The 18,480-nt window shown below is 41.5% G+C and overlaps 1 protein-coding gene across 1 annotated transcript in view; it reads left to right on the top strand.

Moving 5' to 3' along the window:
• The window catches only part of Slc2a13 (solute carrier family 2 member 13), a 323,576-nt gene that overhangs the window by 245,383 nt on the left and 59,713 nt on the right, over positions 1–18,480 (top strand). The gene's annotated exons all lie outside the window — the stretch shown is intronic.

The raw sequence follows: 18,480 nt of genomic DNA, 5'->3' as shown, positions 1-18,480 counted from the left end.
TATTATACTACTATTATATATCAGTAATATAGCGATATTATACTACTATTATATATCAGTAATATAGCAATATTATATTACTATTATATATCAGTAATATAGCAATATTATGATATAGTAATGTAGTAATATAAACTACTACAGTATAGTAGTTTAGCTAACTAGCTGGTAGCATCTGTATTTGTAGGCAAAGTGAATAACTTCTGTTATTGCACTTGGCCTATTGTACATGCTCACTGGATACACATTCTTTACTGAAATTCATGGACAAAAGCCCTTTATTCAAATGAAGCAGGAAGCTCCCTCAGCATGGTTGCTCTTCCAGGGGCTGAGGAGGAGGAAGTAAATGTGAAAGAAAACAAAATGTCTCCTGTCAAAGTTTTCCTTAGCTCTCATTAAGTCTAACGGTGTGAACACTGTGTGAAAATGAGTAGACTGAGAGGCAGCATGACGAAGGTGAGGTAATGAAAGAGTGGTTGAACCGCTTTGAGAGTTCAGACCTGTCCTAAGGAGTGCTTCCCTCAAACACTGGCTCTTTGATTATTTACAGCAGAGCCTTAATATATGTGTGGTAGCATCTAAAGAACTTTCGACACAAGTATTCCCTAAGGCATACAGGTATAGAATTTCAAAGTGCCCAAGAACCATGGTTTTATCTTATATGTTCTTGATGCACTGAAAAGTATCTATGGAATATCTATGAGGTAAGGACCTTGGAGGTTGTAGTAAAGATGAAGTAACATGTAGAAAATGCCTAAAATAGCACTTGCATGTATAAGTTCTTGGTAAGTGTTATACCTTCAGATATAATTAATAAAACCATAACAGAAGCAAAGATGAGAATGGTAGGGCTCAGAGAAAACTAGCTTTGTGGGTAGGGTGTGTGAATTGAGCCCCGGAAAGTTAAGAAGAGTAAGCCCATCAAATATACAGCAGGCATGATGACCAGTCAAGTAGCCAGGAACTGTACTGACTGGTTTTGTGTGTGGAGTTGACACAAGCTGGAGTTATCACAGAGAAAGGAGTTTTAGGTGAGGAAATGCCTCCATGAGATCCAGCTGTAAGGCATTTTCTCAATTAGTGATCAAGGGTGGGAGAGCCCATTGTCTGTGGTGCCATCCCTGGGCAGGTAGTCCTAGGTTCTATACGAAAGCAAGCTGAACAAGACAGGAGAAGCGAGCTAGTAAGTGACATCCCTCCATGGCCTCTGCATCAGTTCCTGCTTCCTGACCTGCTTGAGTTCCAGTCCTGACTTCCTCTTGTGATCAACAGCAATGTGGAAGTATAAGCTGAATAAACCCTTTCCTCCCCAACTTGCTTCTTGGTCATGATGTTTGTGCAGGAATAGAAGTCCTGACTAAGACAGGAAGTGAATAAGAAGAATAGACTAACCATGGGCCAATGAGAATACAGCAGACTAAGATGAGGCTATGAAAAGACCAACTCATCCAAACCATCAGAGTTTTTTGCTCTTCATCCTGAGAGCATGAACATGCATGCACAAAGAGAGTCTAAGCAAAGGAGAGAGCCTTACACAACATTGCCATTCTCTACCATCTCTCTAGATGTGTGGGTTCACAAACTCCATGCATCTATATAGGATGTCTGTTACAGATGTCTGTGACTGAGATGATAGATGCCTGGGCCATGCTGCTAATGTTGGAAATTTAGAAAATGAGTTTGACTCTTGACATATTCAAAAGAATAATCATTATGAATTAAAAATAAGTGACTGAGCTAAAGAGAAAGGAATCTTCAGAGATGTTGGTGTCTGCATGAGGAGCCAGGTGGAAGGTCCTGTGTGTCCAAAAGGAATAACTGAATGAGGCAAGATGGTCAGTTGTTGTGGGCAGATTGAACTGCAGAAGAATGTTGTCTGGGCATTGTGGGGGTGGCGGATGTGTGATAGCCAAGGCTTGGGAGTCGTGTGTATCAATGATCAGAAAGCATCAAAACTGGATACAGTATACCTGGTTCGCAGCTAAAAGCTTCACTGAGCCCTTGACTACCTTTGTTCTTTCACAGTAGTTCACTGATCAAACAGACAGTGAGTTCCCATCTTTGTGTTCTATTCCCAGCATCGAGTCACAAATCCTCAGAGTGGACAAAACGCTTAATGCAACCTAACTTAAACCTCTCTTCATTCAAGGAAACATAAGTCCACATACACTACATCCTCTTCCCAGAGCACCCAAGCTGACTGCTTGTTCTTTAGGCTTCTCTGCTGACTTCCCATGTGGAGTCCCATTAGCACATCACCACTTGTAAACATTGTTTCTTCTAGTACCTTCAGGCTCTGTCTTCTTGCCTTAGACCAGGAAGACAGTGTATCAGTGAAGACAACCTAGAGATTTGGATAATTTTATTAGACCCCTGATAGCTGGCACATGACCTGGTCAGCAGATTCCTTACTACACTTGATACCCGTGACAATCAAAATTCACTGGGAGACTGTACCTCCAGCCCACTGCACTTTTTACTGTTTCTCAGTGGGAATCATGACCTAGACTCATCCCTGGAGGTGTTTAAAGCCACAGGAGAGAGGGACAGAGTGTACAAGCACTCCCATTAGGCTTCCAAATTTGTTTGTTTGTTTTGGTGCTAACTTCCTTTTGCCCCTCCCACTTCTCTAACACCATCAAGCCAAGAATACAAAGTTGTCTAGCACGGCTCTTTGTGTCCAGTGATGTCACTCTGACATCTAAACTATAAACTGCGATCTCATCTGCTCAACCAGCTGTGGCAGTGGCACAAGATGGGGAAAGCAGTACTCCCGCCATTCCCTATGGCTCTCAGTAGTCATGTTAAGTAATTCTATACTGACTGTGCTCATTCCTTCTCCCATTTAGCCATGTTTGAGAGTCTTACATCATTGATGTTGCATTATGATACTCTCAGATTCAATCATAATGTTTAGGTGACATTGGAATGTGCAAGAATCTTAACTCTCTGTTACTGTCCCTCATTTTAACACCATGGCAATAATGAGTTCATCATTTCTGCTCATGCTTATCAACTGGGCATGAGTTTATGATGACACGGAGTCATAAATCACCTTTGAGTTCTCCATGACTTTGTTTATTTTGATGACTTGAAGTGTGTCAAAAAACTCGCATTGCTCTCATAGCATTAGGATTCCATAGTTAGGAAGCTCTTTCTGGAGCCAGACTTGGGGGTATGAACCTATAGCCTGTGTACTTAGAAGAAGGATGCGGGGGGATCAGAAATATAAGACCATTGCTTGAAGTAGCTGAGAGTTCTACATCTGGATTCACAGGTAGCAGAGGCTCTGAAACTGGCTTGGGTTTTTGAAACCCCAAAGCCCATCCCCAGTGACACATTTTGTCCAACAAGTCCACACCTACTCCACACCTACCTCCTAATCACTCTCAAGTAGTGCCACTCCCTAATGACCAAGCATTCAAATATGTGAGCCTACAAAGGCCATTCTTATTCAACCACCACATACCACTCCCTGACCCCCATAGGCTTATAGCCATATCATAGTGCAAAATGCATTTAGTCCAACTTCAAAAGTCCCTATAGTCTATCATAACATCAACAATGTTTAAAAATCCAAAGTTCTTCTGAGACTAAAGACAATCTCATAAACATAACCTCTGTAAAATAAAAATGAAAAAGAAGACCACATACTTCCAATATACAACGGCACAGACTATACATCAGCATTCCAAAAGTTATGGAAGAGAGCACAGTGAGGAAATATTGGACCAAAGCAAGATGAAAAAATAGTTGGGCAAACTCCACACTCAGTATCTCCATGTTTGATGTCACAGTGTTCTTCAGAACTCCAACTCCTTTCAGTTTTGTTGACTGCAACACATTTCCCTCTCTCTCAGGCTGGTTTCACACCCTGTTCGCAGCTCTCCTTGGCAGGTATCCCAAGACTCTGAAATCTCTAACTTCTTGGAATCTCCTAGACAATCCAGCCTCCACCTTCACAGCTTCACAAAAATGGCCTCTCTGGGCCACCATACAGGAATACTCCTGAAACACTCCTGGTGTTGGTAGCTCTCCTGAGCAGTGGGGGAAGATTCCACAACCCATCTCTTGTATCCTTGACTCTAAAGCAAGTATGTGGCTGAAGCTGCCAAGTTCTGCTGCTTACTAGGGCTGGAACATGGCCCTCTTTTTCAATTACATTTTCACCAGCTTTCTGTTGTTGATGGTTTTCTCCAATGCATGAGCTTTTTTATTTTTTTTAATTAGGTATTTTCTTTATTTACATTTCAAATGTTCTCCCCTTTCCTGGTTTCTCCTCCAAAAACTCCCTATCCCACCCCCCCTACCCCTGCTCACCAATCCACCCTCTCCTGCTTCCTGGCACTGGCATTCTCCTGCACTGGGGCATAGAGCCTTCACAGGATGAAGGGCCTCTCCTCCCATTGATGACCAACTAGGCCATCCTCTGCTACATATGCAGCTGGAGCCATGAGTCCTATCATGTGTATTCTTTGGTTGGTGGTTTAGTCCCTGGGAGCTCTGGGGGTACTGGTTAGTTCATATTATTGTTCCTCCTATGGGGCTGCAAACCCTTCAGCTCCTTGGGCCCTTTCTCTGGCTCCTTCATTGGGGACCCTGTGCTCAGTCAATGGATAACTGTGAGCATCCACTTCTGTATTTGACAGGCACTGGCAGAGCCTCTCAGGAGACAGCTATATCAGGCTCCTGTCAGCCAGCACTTGTTGACATCCACAATAGTGTCTGGGTTTGGTGATTGAATATGGGATGGATCCCCAGGTGGGGCAGCCTCTAGATTGTCATTCCTTCAGTCTCTGCTCCACACTTTGTCTCTGTAACATCTTCCATGGGTATTTTGTTCCCCCTTCTAAGAAGGATCGAAGTATCCAAACTTTGGTCTTCCTTCTTCTTGAGTTTCATGTGGTTTGTGGATTGTATCTTCGTATCCCAAGCTTTTATTCAATTTCTTTTCACAAGTTGGAAGCATAGCTGGGTGGGCTCCTGTTCTGAAGTCACCATTCTCTTTAATTCTTTTAGCATAAGGCTTTTCTTTAAATTTCATATGTCTTTGAGCACTGTATGTGGCTCTGTCATACTTCCTGGTGCTCCTTAAATTGTACATTTTATATTTTTCCTTGCTCAGCTTGCTCCGTTTCATTATAGACCTGCCTAAGAGTGACCACAAACAACCACACAACAGAGTCCATACTAGACTGTCTTGAAATCTTCTCTGCCAATACCATTGATTCAAAATTCTTCAACTTAGCCTCAGAGAGTATTTTTTTTTTAAATAAGACAAAAGACAGCCATGTACTCCATCAAATTTTCACAAGAACAAGTCTTGAGGTCACTTACTAATATTCTGCTTTGAAACCTCTTGATATAGGTCATCATAATCTACATTGCTCTCTGCACCAGTGACTCAGCACCCCTATGAGGATGACCCAGTAAGCTCTGCTTAAAGCATTTGTCTGCCTTTGTCATCCAGCACCCCAAAAGTCCCCATTCTGATAACAAGTAACATGGTCAGGCCTGTCAAAACAATATTCCACTCTCCAGTACCAACTTCCATCTTAGTTAAGTGTACTATTGCTGTGAAAAGACACAGTAACCGCAACAAATCTTATAAAAGAAGGCATTTACTAGGGACTGGCTTATAGTTTCAGTGGTTTAGTCTATCACTGTCATGACAGGGAACATGGAGGACGCCGGCAGAATTAGCTAAGAGTTCTATATCTAAAGGCACATGCAGCTGAAAGAGACACTGGGACTAGCTCAGACTTTGAAACCCAAAGCCCACTCCCAGTGAAACGCTTCCTCCAACAAGGATACAGTGACATGGTTTGTATATGCTCTGCCCAAGGAATGGCACTATTAGAAGGCATGGCCCTGTTGAAATAGGTATGTCACTGTGGGTGTGGGCTATAAGACCCTCATCCTAGCTGCCTGGAAGTGAGTATTCTGCGAGCAGCCTTCAGATGAAGATGTAGAACTCTCAGCATCTCCTGCCTGGATGATGTCATGCTGACACCTTGATGATAATTGGATTGAACTTCTGAACCTGTAAGCCAGCCCCTATTAAATGTTATCTTTATAAGAGTTGCCTTGGTCATGGTGTCTGTTCACAGCAGTAAAACCCTAACTAAGACTCACATCTACTCCAACAAGGGCCTATCTCCTAATACCTCTCAAGTAGTCCCTCCCCATAATGACCAAACATTTAAATGTATAAACCTATGGAAGCCATTCTTATTCTTCTGTCACAACATGCATGAATACTGTTAATAATCATCATTCATTGAACTATTTTCATTGACATTACAATAATGTGTTTGCCTGGGTATGTTTTATTATAATCAATCAAGATTCTAAGCATTACAAATTAATATTCCTCTCCATTATATTTGAAATACTAGTAGGAACCAAAATGGGCCTCCCTTCATATAAACCTACAGTGCCATAGCTCAGTTCAATGACAGATGGAGCCCAAGAGGACTTTGCATTGTACATATCAAAAGTCAGTAGTTTCATTACTCTCTAGAAATCAAGTTATTTTGCTGAATACCTAGATTACTGGAAAAATAAAACAATATAGAATAAACCCATATTTTAAAAAGCCACTACTCAAATTATATGTTAATTACTTACTGAATTGTCTGTTGAGTCTTCATTGGATATTCTGGAAGCTTCTCAAAGCTGAGTACTGTGTTGATTGGAGTTAGCCAGAACAAAGCAGAGAGGGACAGAAATGAGAGGGGGATTAAGGACAATTGGCATTACATAGATTTTGTTTGTTTTAAGATTGGGAATGCTGCTGCTGCTGCTGCTGCTGCTGCTGGAGGCTCTATAGCCCAGGTTTACCTAGAACTTTTCATCCTCCTGCCTCAGGCTTCAGAGTATGGAGGTTAAAAGTATGTGGTACAGCTCCTGCTTTGCATTTGTTTGCAAGGAAAATGTGGAAGAATGCAGGAACCTAGGTGGCAGAACTGAACTAGTACATGCAAATAACCAGCACTAAGAAAGCAATATACACTATTAACAGAAACAGGCCTGGTGGAGGGCACTTCCAAAGCATTTGAGAGGTCTTGGGGAGACCCCAATACTGCAAAAGCACAAAAACAAAGCTGCCAACATTTTTAAAAATATTTTGAGAGACTATATTATAAAAACAAAAGCATGAGTGCTTTGAAATCCCTCAGAGAGGGAATCAGGGTAGAAACTCAGCCATCTGATAGAACCCTAGGATCCACAAGCTTTGGGAAGGATAAAATCTTGAAAGCCCAAATTTAAACAGATTCCAGAAAAGGCTAAGAAGTTTACTGGGAAATGGAAATGAAGTGAACAAAACCCTGAGTTTCTGAAAGGTGAACATGGTACATCCTGCCTGAGATAGACTGAAATAAGAGGAATGGTGGAAGAGGGGCAGAGTAACTGCTCATCTGCTCTGTAAGGAAGTCTTGGAGAAACCATTTACTCACCAGGCACAGGCACGGAGCAGAGGTACAGCCAGGAGCACTGGGAAGGCAGAGTTCAAAGCCAGGATCAGGCACCATCGGTTAGCCTACATTGCACAGTTAAGAGCATCCTCTGGTGCTGAGGATTTGTCTGTCTGCAGTGATGAGCAGGCAGGCTGTTGGATAACTTTGCCACAGTGGGGGTGAGCAGACAGATTCTTGGACAGCTTTGCCACAATAGTGGAACTCAAGAACTCCTGCTTTTTATAGCACACTTATGATTCGTTCTATTTAAAACAAGAAGGGCAAGTAAGATGTCCCAACAGGGCTTAACATACTTTTACAGTTTAGTTTACTTTATAGTGATTAGTGTTCAGAAAAATGCAGGTGAGAAGAGATAGATCTCTGAAATACTTAACCTTCAGCTTTGCAAAAGTCATGAAGATCTCTTCATTTGCTACTTTTTCTACCTTTACAACTAGACAAACAGTTGCCTCATTCTTTGCTTTCAAAATGGGACATGAGAAATAGAGTTGGTTCATGCAAGTGTTCAGAAACTTCTAGATCCACTTCATAGCACAGTTAACATTGAGCCAGATGCTCCACCAGGAGGTTTTATGGGGTCTCCTTTTACCAGGGCACATACTTGTGTTTGTCCCTGTTTGCCAAGGACTCCAGCCAAGGCCTAAAGAGGTTTGGTGGGTTTAGAGGGCCACTTATCTTAGCCCTGCATAGAGCTAAGTCCTAAGAGACCAAGCTGTACCCATCTCTGCCCTGAACACAGTCCTTTCAGTCACTGTCCACTGCATAAATTCAGTATGATCTGCCTCTGCCAGGAGAAGTGCCAGATAGCCTTTGAGAAAGAAAAAATAATTTAGTTATATATTTTAAAAGCCTACATGGGTTTGTTTTCACTTGTCCAGTGGACCTAAGATCCTCTTTCTGAAAGGCATTGTCAGAAGCCATAGTCCATTTAGGACTTAAGTTTGTTTATGAGTTATGTTGATTTTGTTTGTTTACATTTGGTTGAGAAATCATGTTTCCTAGTATATTAATGGGCATTTTAACCTATTTAGTAAAAAAGGTTGGGTGAGATTGATATGATGAGAGAGTGTCCCCATTTAGTGATGTCAAAGGTGAGGGAACCAGTGTTTGCTGAATGCCTCATCTGCTGGAATTCTGGAGAATTTAATAATACCTTCTTACCCACAGTCAGTGTACTCAGAGACTTGATTAAGAAGTGTCTTCATTTATTAGGCTCTGTTTTGTTCCCTGTTACGTGAGACCGACAGTAACCATATACAAGTGTTATGCCAGCTGTGGAAAAAAAATATCCAAGACATAATTAGAGTCACTCATCACCAAGTTTATTTTTAAAATTTTATTTGTGTATTGAACCCATATGAGATTCTAGTAGTTTTCAAAAGATTTTGGTAGTAGCTAGCATTTCAGGGTGTAATTAGAAATGGGCAAAACTATTTTTAAGCATCAGTACGATTACTAGTAATAGTTCTGAATGGGACCCTTCCAGGCCCTGTTTACAATACCATGATCACTGTAGCAGTCACTCTGCCCAGAGCTCTTGTATTAAGTAGGTCTTAACGCTCATCAATACAGTGGTAAAATGATTAATTTATATTTTATATGCAAACAGAGGAATGGTATCTTTTATGAAACAGATATTCCGAATTGCTTCAGATATTCCGAATTGCTTCAGAACTTTTTTTGTGACTTTGTTTGTAGGTTTGTAAATTTATAAAAGGAAAAGATAATTTTGTGTGTCTATTGTATTGGCAGGTGCCTATGCTGTTCCAGACAGGGAGTGGCCATTGTAAACTTGCATCCATGAATTAAATATTTAATGGTGATAGCAGGGTAAATGAGGAAAGAGACAGACCTAGAAAACTCAGTTCAGGGACCAGGCCAGCTCAAGGATAATGTTTAGTATTAGTAATAATTAGTATTGACTAATATGGAAATTTTCGCTCTGTCTTTTTAAATTTTGGGTGGATGATTATTTTTGTATTATTTGGGTTTTCTTTACATTTTGCTAAATGTAAATTGTAATGTAATTGTAAATGTAAATGTAAATTGTAAATGTAAATGTATCCATTGTGTAGAGGGATAGAGGGTCCACTGTGTTCCAACATGGCTTCCTTAATAAAGCTTCCAGACACAGCCTGAGATGCCTGACTGCCACCTTGCTCCTGGCATGTGCTGAAGCTGCACACACTTATTCAGAGTGACTGCCACACTGACTGGCACCGGGCTCAATAAATACCTGACGAGGAAGAACAGATTTCTGTCACCAAGAGCAAACATACAGTGTTTATTACCCTGCTACAGCCTACAGAGAGAAGCTATCAAGCTCCTGCTGAGGCTGGGCAGTGGCCCTAGGGATGAGAATGGGGCTTGTGTTAACATATAGCATTAGTGCTTTGGCCCAATTCCTAGTAACTGATTTCTAGTGCTTCTTTCTAGTCCATTTTTTATTTGAAGACAATGCAATGCCCCACTCTAATCAGGGAAAGAAGAAGAAAGGCCTATATATAAACAGAATGAGTGAGTGACTGACATAACTAAACATAAAACCTCAGGTGGCAATGTGAGGTGGCAGTTATATCACATGGGTGTCTGCATGGAAATAAATGTGTAAATATTTATAAGGAGTTTTTTTCAGTTGTGATAAATTTGGAAGTAGTATCATATTTGTACATAAAGTAGTAGTCATCTTATGTAGCTACAATTTAATCAATGTACAGTATGCTATCTTCAATGCAAAGATCAGGAACTGGTCTTTGCTGCTAATGTGCAGTTTATTCTTTATGGAAAGGGCAGAGAAGAAGTGCAGAAGGACTGTTTAAGGGACTAAAGTGTCAGACACACCAAGCAAGTCAATGACTCTTTGTGGACTGGGAAAGAATTCAGAGAATGAGTTCCGCTGTGAGTTTTACTGTGAGCCTGCTTGTGGTTCCTCCATGGAGAGCTTATTACATAAAGAGACAGTCCTAGGAACATTTCCTCACTCAACCCTTCCCCTGGCTTTGTTAGAAAGGAAGTGCAGAGAACTCCAGGATGCTATGCTCAGCAATGCCAGATGCTCAAACACAGGAAGGCTGGAACTTGAATTTTTATGAGATGTTTGGGTAAGGCTAGGCAATGTGAAGGCAATGAACTAAAGGTAAAACCGGACCGAAAAGAGAGATATGTCCTCCTAACATGTACAACATCAGACTCACTTTAAGATCCCACGTTGGCCTCCCTGGGCCCATCAGAACTGCATTAGCTTCTTCCCACGGATAGGGGTGCCCAAGCCAAGAGCTCGGGGGTTGGCACCGAGTCTCTAATGAAGGTTCTCTGATTCTACATCACATTTAAAAATAACATTTCGAAGTGATGCTCTAAATGGGCAAAGATTGAGGGGAAACTCGAGAGCCTGGAAGGTGGTTCCCAGGGCCCGGAAGTGCCCTGAGAAGCAGCAGCAGGCAGACTGGTTCAAAGAATTGGGTCAACCCAAACAGAACAAGGGAACACTGTGATCAGTACTAATTAGAACAGGAGCCTCATCAGGTGATAATAGAGGCAGAGGGGAATGTGGTCCTGTAAAGGTAGCAGTTCGTGGCCCAGTCATAGGAAGGTGTGTTGGACAGTGCGAGGGCAGGAGAGAATAGCATACAGCCACACAAGTCTGGTACTGGGAGCCCATGTCTAGGAGCACAGTTCTTGAGAGCGCTTTAGGGAATAAAATATTTTTTAGGATTCGGGGGAAACTGTATAGCATGAAAAGGTAAGATCTGGAGAGAAACACACTCCAGAAGAATTGTTGGGTATGCCAGCCATCTCCTGAGGGCAAGCAATGCAGTGGGGTTTGGTGGTTTGCTTTATGAAATTAGTAACTGTAGCCCTAGCTTTTCTGTTTTGTTTTGTTTTGTTTTTCTAATGAGTTCCTCTTTACACAGTCGGGATAGAGGTCTTCTGCCATCCATATTGTAGGAGGAAATATGACTCCTGTTCTAGAATTTAAATTTAGTTTAATGAGACACTTCTAAGAAACCGGACGGCCCGGGCGGTGGTGGTGCACGCCTTTAATCCCAGCACTTGGGAGGCAGAGGCAGGTGGATTTCTGAGTTCGAGGCCAATCTGGTCTACAGAGTGAGTTCCAGGACAGCCAGAGCTACACAGAGAAACCCTGTCTCAAAAAAAAAAAAGAAAGAAAGAAAGAAAGAAAAAAGAAAAAACACAGAGTCAAATTAATTGACTTCTGAGTAGAAATTAAGAATGTTGTAAATTAGCCTGTGTCAATGTTTGAAAGATTTTTTTTTTCTGGGGGATTCATTGAACTACACTCTGCCCTCACTGGGTTACAGAATGACAACAGGGTACCTTTTATTTCCCCCAGATGCTAGACACAAAACTGGGGCCTTCATTTCTCTCTTCTGTAGCTGGAAACATTTGGATTTTTTTAGAACCAGATTTGTTCTAAATATATGAATCGGTGTTTGCCCCCCATTTCTAAAAAGAAGCCTTAGAGATTTTTTAAGGTAATCTCCTCCCTCCAGCTCCCAAGAAGAGCACAGTTGCTCCTCAGAATCATCACATGGCTGCCTGGTTTTTAGTCTTACTTGTTTCTCTGAGTTCTGCCCTCCAGTTCTCCAGCACTTCCCACAGTTGTGCATGGTCTCTACCTGTATTCAGTTCCCATAGTTTAGCATGGTGTCATGTATTACACAAGCTCGCCTAGACTGCCCGCTTCCATCACGTTATATAACCACCTACATAGCTAATAGGACCACTGCCTTTCACTATGATATATTAAGGCTATAATTTAAAGCAAGGTTCTCTCTGTCTTCTCTGTTTCTGTCTCTGTCTCTCTCTGTGTGTCTCTCTCTGTCTCTGTCTCTGTGTGTGTGTGTTTGTGTGTGTGTGTGTGTGCGCTCATGTTTGCGTGTGTGTTCTACTGTGCAGACTTGAAGGAAATTAGTTTTGTAGTTTTTCTTCCTGGAAGTTAATTATAAAGATTATGAACCCACTCGTCCACACTTTACTGTTCCTCGCCTGTTTAGAACAGCTTTTGCCTCTGGCAAGCTAAAAAGACGCTGCGGCTGCTTCTTCGACAGTTAGTTACCTTTTTTTTTGTTGTTGTTGTTTATTGCCTGGCCCAGGCATTTACCTTCAGCCACCCACATCCTAAAATTATTTTCCAGGATGAATTATTAGCCAGAGTAGGCTAAAGTCTACCATCCTGCCTGAGTTACAAAGCTGCCATGCACACTGACAAGCCAGCCTTTAATGGGCAGGATGCTGCTGTGCAAGTCACAGAAGCATGAGTAGGGTCGTAAGCTCTGAGACTTCACAGCTGGAAACAGGTTGGTAAAGTCTCACACAGACACCTGCCCTGCCTGAGTGAAGCAAAGGACTGCTTTCCAAAGATTTTACACACCAATAAGAAGGGACCGTGATTCCTTTCACTCAGCTACTCCTTTACAAAGCACAGACCTTTTATAAATTGCTTGTTAATTCATTTTCTTTTAAACGTATACAATTTCTTATGCTGATGAGATGACACAGTGTGTAAAAGTGCTCATGCGAGTTTGATAGACTGCGTTCAATCGCAGAGCCCATGCAGAAGGAGAAAACGAATTCCCAAGAGTTGTACTTTAATCCCCCACATCCCTTTATATGTGTAAATGCACACACACAAACACATAATAATAATAGTAATAATAATAATAATAATTTAACCAAATAAAGAAAAAGGAAACTAAAATTTCTTAGTGTTAGGCCACAATTATAGATTTTGCTCTTGAAATCAACACCAGAGCAGATAATTATGTGACACTGCACTGTAAGAATCTATGAGGCCAGTCACTCTAACACACCCAGGATCCTAGGATCAGAGGTGAGGAGGACACATCTGTCCCAACACCGGGAGTAACTAGGACCAGCAGGACCCAGGTACACAAAAATTCTGCCAGCCCAGTGGCATGGGTTGTTTCCAGTCTGTCTGGGGCAGTGCCCAAAGCAGACCTTGGGCACAAATTCTGCAGTCAGTCCCACAACACGCAGAGGAAGCTCCACTCCCAAGTGCTCTAACAAGCCCAGGATCAAAGGATCACAGAGATAGCTTGACTCTGAGGAGTTCTGACACAACCAGGATCACAGGAAGGACAGGCTCCAGCCAGACTTAGCAAGGGCAGGTAGCACTGAAGATAACCAGATGGCAGGAGGGGTGGGGGCAGGGGGAACACAAACCAAGGTTACTCGGCATCATCAGAACCCAATTCTCCCACCATAGCAAGTCCTGGACACACCATCACACAGGAAAAGCAAGATTCAGATCTAAAATCACTTCTCATGATGATGATAGAGGACATTAAGAAGGACATAAATAACTCCCTCAAAGAAATACAGAACACAGGTAAACAGCTAGAAGCCCTTCAAGAGGAAACACAAAAATTCCTTAAAGAACTACAGGAAAACACAAACAAATAGGTGAAGCAGGTGAACAAAACCATCCAGGATCTAAAAATGGAAATAGAAACAATAGAGAAATCAGAAAGAGAGACAACCCTGGAGTTAGAAAACCTAGGAAAGAGATCGGGAGTACATAGAGCAAGCATCACCAACAGAATACAAGAGATAGAAGAGAGACTCTCAGGGGCAGAAGACACCATAGAAAACATTGACACAACAGTCAAGGAAAATGCAAAAAGCAAAAAGCTCCTAACCCAAAACATCCAGGAAATCCAGGACACAATGAGAAGACCAAACCTAAGGATAGAAGGTATAGAAGAGAGTGAAGACTCCCAACTTAAAGGGCCAGTAAATATCTTCAACAAAATTATAGAAGAAAACTTACCTAACCTAAAGAAAGTGATGCTCATAAACATACAGGAAGTCTACAGAACTCCAAATAGACTGGACCAGAAAAGAAATTTCTCCTGTCACATAATAATAAAAACACCAAATGCACTACTAAACAAAGAAAGGATTTTAAAAGCAGTAAGGGAAAAAGGTCAAGTAACCTATAAAGGCAGGCCTATCAGAATTACACCAGACTTCTCACCAGAGACTATGAAAGCTAGAAGATGCTGGGCAGATGTCATACAGACCTTACAAGAACACAAATGCCAGCCCAGGCTACTATACCCAGCAAAACTCTCAATTACCATTAATGGAGAAACCAAGATATCCCATGACAAAACCAAATTTACACAATATCCTTCTACAAGTCCAGCCCTACAAAGGATAATAGAGGAAAAACACCAACATAAGGAACAAAACTACACCCTAGAAAAAGCAAGAAAATAATCTTTCAACAAACCCACACAAATTTAATTCTACCTTTAACAACAAAAAAAACAGGAAGTAACAATCACTTTTTCTTAATATCTCTTAATATGACAATATTACCAACTAATCCTAATAGATTCAAATTCAAAAGTATGAGAAATTGGAAATTTGTTGGCTGTCATCCAGTGGTCTCTCTAATTTGGTAATTGGAGACATAGGTCCAATATTGTACAATCCATATACACTTTCTGCTTGTTTGTACCTGACAATGTCTTGCTGTGTACCACATAATGGTCTTGAAACCATGCTTCTCCTATCTCAGTCTCTATTAGTAGGATTGTTTATTTGATGTTTTTACACTATACTATGGTTTTCAGAACAGCTTACATATTTCAAAATTATTTATACAGCCAAAAGAAACAAACAATTAACTTGGGTGGTGACTTATAAGAGAACAACAAAGAGTGAGACTAAATGCTTTGCTTGATGTTTATAACTCTTGTATCAAGTTTAAAGAAGATGACTTTATAAGTTACTCTTTCTCTGAGATGAATGCTTTTCAAAATCATCACAGCCAATGAACCAGATTCTTACCTTCACCTAATGTCTGTGCCACCCTCCAAGCAGAACCATTGTTCATTGAAACAGTTGGTGAATGACTTCATGGATAGACCATCTTAATACACACACCATTTCATAAATGAATGTAACCTGTTCTCTGTGAGCTGAGAATGAAGACAATCACTCTAGTCAAATAGTTTTAACCATAGCAGGAAACCATAGCATAGTGTAAAAAACATCAAATAAACAATCCTACTAATAGAGGCTGAGATAGGAGAAGCATGGTTTCAAGACCATTATGCGGTACCCAGCAAGACATTGTCAGGTACAAACAAGCAGAAAGTGTATATGGATTGTACAATATTGGACCTATGTCTCCAATTGTGCCTACAATTCATTCCTTGGCACAGCAGAACTGTCAACTCTTAGCTTAGCTACTATGAAGGTAAAATCCTTTGTTGATGTGAGGGTCATTGAAGTACAGCCTTATTACAATGAACTCCAATGTCTCAAAATTGTTCTTATTTTGGGCTTGTACCTCAGTAAGAGCCAAAATTTTAAACTCTACTAAAAACAAAACAAACAAACAAAAAGATCTTATCTATTTATGTTCATTTAAAAGAAAAACTAGTAGTGATGTATTATTTTAAATATACAGCTAATATGTTTGGAGTTATTTAAAATTTATATTGAGAAAAACGTATGTATTTTCAGTATTGCTGCAGACAAGCGTCTACATAAGACTGTTTAATTGATTGTTTTATATCAAACAACTTGTATACTACTCATTTTTATTGTTACAATATTTTATAAATTTTAAAGAATACGGCAAAATAAAAAAAAACAAACAAAAGGTATTGCAAGTATTGAAGGGGGTCTCTGGGAGGAGTTGGGGTACAAAAGGGAAAGAAGAATGTGATGTAATTCTATTTACTTAAAATGTTTTTTAAATGTTAATAAATTCAGATAAACTGAAAAATAAAAGAATCTGTGAGGACACAGTGAAAGCACCAAACGACCACTCCCTGGGTAGAAATGGGACCACTCACTGGGTAGAAACGGGACCACTCGCTGGGTAGAAACGGAACCACCCCCTGGATAGAAACGGGACCACTCCCTGGATAGAAATGGGACCACTCCCTGGGTAGAAACAGGACCACTCGCTGGGTAGAAAGATTTACTTCAGGAGAGTCAGACTGCCAAGGCTAACTCTTGGGGTATGTGGTGCCAGGAGGGAGCCTGTGAGCTGGAACAGTTGGAGCAGTGGGAGGAGTCTGCTGTCAAGAACAGCCTGGGAACTAGGATGGAGACTTCAGTCTGTTGTTACAGGTTTGTTTGCATTCAGAGGGAACTAGAGACCTTCTGCCAGAGGTGCCCAACTATAGTAGGGGACAGGTAAGGGAAGGAATGACCATTGCTGACAAACAGAAACCCACTTCACAGGACTTCTGAAGAACACTGAGTGTAAACTCTTGTTTACCTGTTAGCAATCCTTCTGCTTATGCAGTCCGGCCTGAGCTGAGCACACACTGTCATCTACGACATTGTCAACAGCACTACCATCTTAGGGCCTGTTTTGGACCTAACAGTATTCTGATCCCACATTGTAAGGAGTGGGGATTTTTTAGAGCTACACTGTGCATTTGTCTCAGATTATGCATGAGTCCTTTGAGGTCATGTGCTCTTGGTATACAACATGTAAAGTTTAGAAATTAGAGCTTCCACCTGCTCACGGGTTTTGAGGGGCAAGCAGGTTCAATACCTGCCTTTCACATGTGAAAAACAACCTGTGCCTGTCAAATACCTACAAGCATTGATCGTGTGACTCAATGATAGATTTTGATGTGAAGGACACCTTTAATGAAGAAGGGGTCCTTCTAGCTGTGCTTTCCATTAATGACACTTGTCAAAGCCACAGTTATGAGAGAGGTTCTTGGTAAGAGTTCATTTAGATGATCTCAATGGTACGTCAAGCTTACTGTTAACTTCAGAAGTGGGTGTTAGGTGTGTTGTGGTAGTTAGAAAGATTTCTTCCATGAAATAGTGTATGTGGCTGCAAACCAAAGAAATCCAGGTCAAGGATGGCAAAGTGCTGCGGAAGTCTGTTTCACCTCCAGAGGCTTGGAAGCTTCATGTAGAGGTGGGGACTGGCAGTATGAATTCTCCACAGCAGCCTGCTCCTGAGGCGGAGAGGAAACCGGTACCTCCATATCTGCCTGTCTTCTGGTGAGAAAACCCTGGGGATCCACATGAAGTATCAGGAAGGAAGCTTCCACACTACTTTTTGTAAATACAGAAAACAAGTGAGCCTGCACATAAACTATAGGCTGTGTTCTGAGAGAAAAACACAGCCATTATGACAGTATAAGTCACGGTGATGGCCAGTGGGGAGGGAATGCAAAGCTCTCCTCCTCAGCCACAGGGAGCTCCTTGTTTTCAGAGCCTGGAGGAAAAAGAACTAAGAACAGATCTGGCTTTACTCCTGTCAGACAGAGCTTAAAGCTGACAAAGCTCACACTTAATACCTTCGGTTTTCCCTGTGAAGTAAGATGTCTTGGAGAAAAGGCAGTATCCTACTCTTACCAGTCTCAAAGGTAAACACCACCATCAAAAACAAGACCTTCAGTGAGTTCGTACAGATCTCCCCCGTGTCCTACGTCTCGGACATCCAAAAAGTCTCATTCAAACAGAGGGAAAATTGACAGCAGGATGCTAACCTGAAAATGAGTCTAACCTTTAAACCACACAGGTGTGTCAATGTTTAGTTGACTGAACCATGGGGCCATTTCAGTTTGAAGGGTTGGAAAATGACTTCCTTCATGTCTTGAGGCTGTGAGTCTCTCTGACATTTTTCTCTGATAGCCTGTTTCTCCTCTGATACTCCATAGGACAATTACTGGGGCAGAGTGAGAAAGATTAATTTGTGCTGATTGGTCTTTTAAGAAAGTGGTGGCATACACCTTTAATCTCCATACTTGGAAGGCAGAGGCAGGCAGATTACTGAGTTCGAGGCCAGCTTGGTCTATAGAGTGAGTTCCAGGACAGCCAGGGCTATACAGAGAAACCATGTCTTGAAAAGCAAAAAAGGCTGGGCGGTAGTGGCGCATGCCTTTAATCCCAGTACTTGGGAGGCAGAGGCAGGAGGATTTCTGAGTTCGAGGTCAGCCTGGTCTACAGAGTGAGTTCCAGG

Source organism: Mastomys coucha, unplaced genomic scaffold (assembly GCF_008632895.1).
Source record: "Mastomys coucha isolate ucsf_1 unplaced genomic scaffold, UCSF_Mcou_1 pScaffold11, whole genome shotgun sequence".
NCBI classification, from domain to species: Eukaryota; Metazoa; Chordata; class Mammalia; order Rodentia; family Muridae; genus Mastomys; species Mastomys coucha.
The sequence above is the reverse complement of the archived record's forward strand: the minus strand, read 5'-3'. Positions and strand labels throughout refer to the sequence as shown.